This window comes from Melozone crissalis, unplaced genomic scaffold, assembly GCF_028551555.1.
Source record: "Melozone crissalis strain CALT ecotype California unplaced genomic scaffold, PUWL_Pcris_2 ptg000012l_1, whole genome shotgun sequence".
In the NCBI taxonomy this organism is placed as follows: domain Eukaryota; kingdom Metazoa; phylum Chordata; class Aves; order Passeriformes; family Passerellidae; genus Melozone; species Melozone crissalis.
Window position 1 is genome coordinate 10,908,005 of NW_026535790.1, and position 2,130 is coordinate 10,910,134.

Sequence of the window (2,130 nt, forward strand, 5' to 3'; positions counted from 1 at the left end):
TCGCCCGCAGGAAGTGCGGCCGCCGTCACTCCCCGGCGGGCGCGGCCTCCACCGCCGCCTCCGCCGAGAGGCGGCACGGAACCCTGCGCTCCGAACGGGGCGGCACGGACCCCCCGCTCCGGGAGGCACCGAACCCTCCGCTCCGAACCGGGATGCACCGACCCCGCTGCTTCGAACAGCTCCGCACCGACCGCTCCGCTTCCGCCCGCACGGACCCCTCTGCTCCGATACGCTCCGGGCGGCTCCGACCCCTCCGCTTCGAAGCGCACCGCACGGACCCGCTCGGCGCCGCACGGACCCGCAGGGTACGGCAGGACCTGGCCCGGCGGCCAGCCCGAGGACAGGCTAAGGAGGACCAGCCTGGCCACCATGGACTATGGCCCGACCGTTCAGAACAGGCCTGGCCACGAAGGACAGTCTGGATGTGTGAAGTGGCCACACTATGGCCATGAAGGATGGGCATCGCCATGAAGGACAGCAGCCTGTCTGAGGATTTGCTGGCCATGGAACGTGTCCTGACTATCAGGGATGATGAACTGGCCTGCAGGACAGGCTGCCGAGCCAAGGCAGGCGCATTTGCATTTTCTTAAATCTACACAAATTTGGCATTTGCATTTTCTTAAAACTACACAGCGGCCGCAGCGCTGTCTGTGGCACGGGAGTTGCCAGCCCTGCTGAGCACTTACAGGTTGGGAAGGGCTGGAAAGGGCTGACAATGGCTGGGAAAGACTAAGAAGGGCAGCTCACCAGCTCTGCCCAGGGGTTTTTAGAGCAAAGCCATCACAGGAGGCAGCACCTCTGTGGCAGGCCGTGAGGAGTGTGGTCCCAGCTGGCATTCAGCCATGGGCCAGCAGTTGCTGTCAGGAATACTCCAGTACACGCTTGTGTTCCTTCTGTTGCCAGGAAATTCACATCCACGGTTCCCATAGAAAAAAGGGTGAAACAGGACTCCAAAAGATCACAGTCAAGCTAGGAGAAACGGCAAGAAGGGAATAAACTCTGCTGGTAAACACAGGGCTATTTTAAAATTTAATTAGTTCTGTGGTTTATTGCACTTTGGATTCGGTGTGATCACTCAAGAAAAGGACCCTAAGAATCTTTTGGCTTGATGTGTTTTCCTTGCAGTCACCAGAGGAGAACACAAAACATGAGGTTGTGTAAAGTACCCATAAGTACAACATAAACAACATGTATATACACATTAGCTAACACAAATAAACACAAAAAAACATACAACGGTGGTACAGAAACTGACAGCTTCCTGCCCGTGCTGTTTGATCCTCAGAGCAGGGACAGCGGGGAGGTGGCACATGTGAGTGTGGCCGGGCACGGAGCCCCCGGTGCCTTCCCGCTCCCCCAGCCCTGGCACCACCCGCGGGCTGTCCCGGGCTGGCACCGCTCGATCCCCGGGACCCAGCAGCGGCTCCGTCCTGCCGGTACCGGCCCGGCTCCGGCCCCGTGTGCCTGCCCGAGGGCCCGGGGAGCGCCCGCAGCGCTGTCACCCTGCCCTGGCCCTGTCCCCTGTTCTAGCCCTGTCACCGTGCCCTGTCCCTGTCCCCTCGCTCTCTCCTTGTCCCCCACTCTGTTTGTTTTCCCACGGCTCTACCCCTGTCACAGTCTCTGTCCTTCCACCCCGCTCTATCCTTGTTCCCCTCTCTGTCCTCGTTCCTGTCCTGTTCTCTGTCTCTGTCCCTATCCCTGTCTCTGTCCCCGTGTCTCTGTCCCCGTGTCTCTGTCCCTGTCCCGCTCTCTATCCCTGTCTCTATCCCAATCCCTGTCTCTATCCCTGTCCCCGTGTCCCTGTCCCTGTCCCACTCTCCGTGCTGTCCCTGTCCCTATCCCTGTCCCCGTGTCTCTCCCCTTGTCCCTCTCCCGGTGCCCGTGTCCGTGTCCCCCTCTCCGCACTGTCCCTATCCCTGTCCCTATCCCCGTTCCTGTCCCTGTCCCCGTGTTCCCCTATCCCTGTCCCTCTCTGTGTCCCTGTCCCTCTGTCTGTCCCTGTCCCTCAGTCCCTGTCCCTCTCCCCGCGCTGTCCCGCGCACTGCCGGGCCCGGCCGTAAAGCAGCGCGCTCCCTCCGTCGCAAACGCCCCGCGCGTCCCTGGCGACGCGGCCGCCCCGGTGCCGGGATC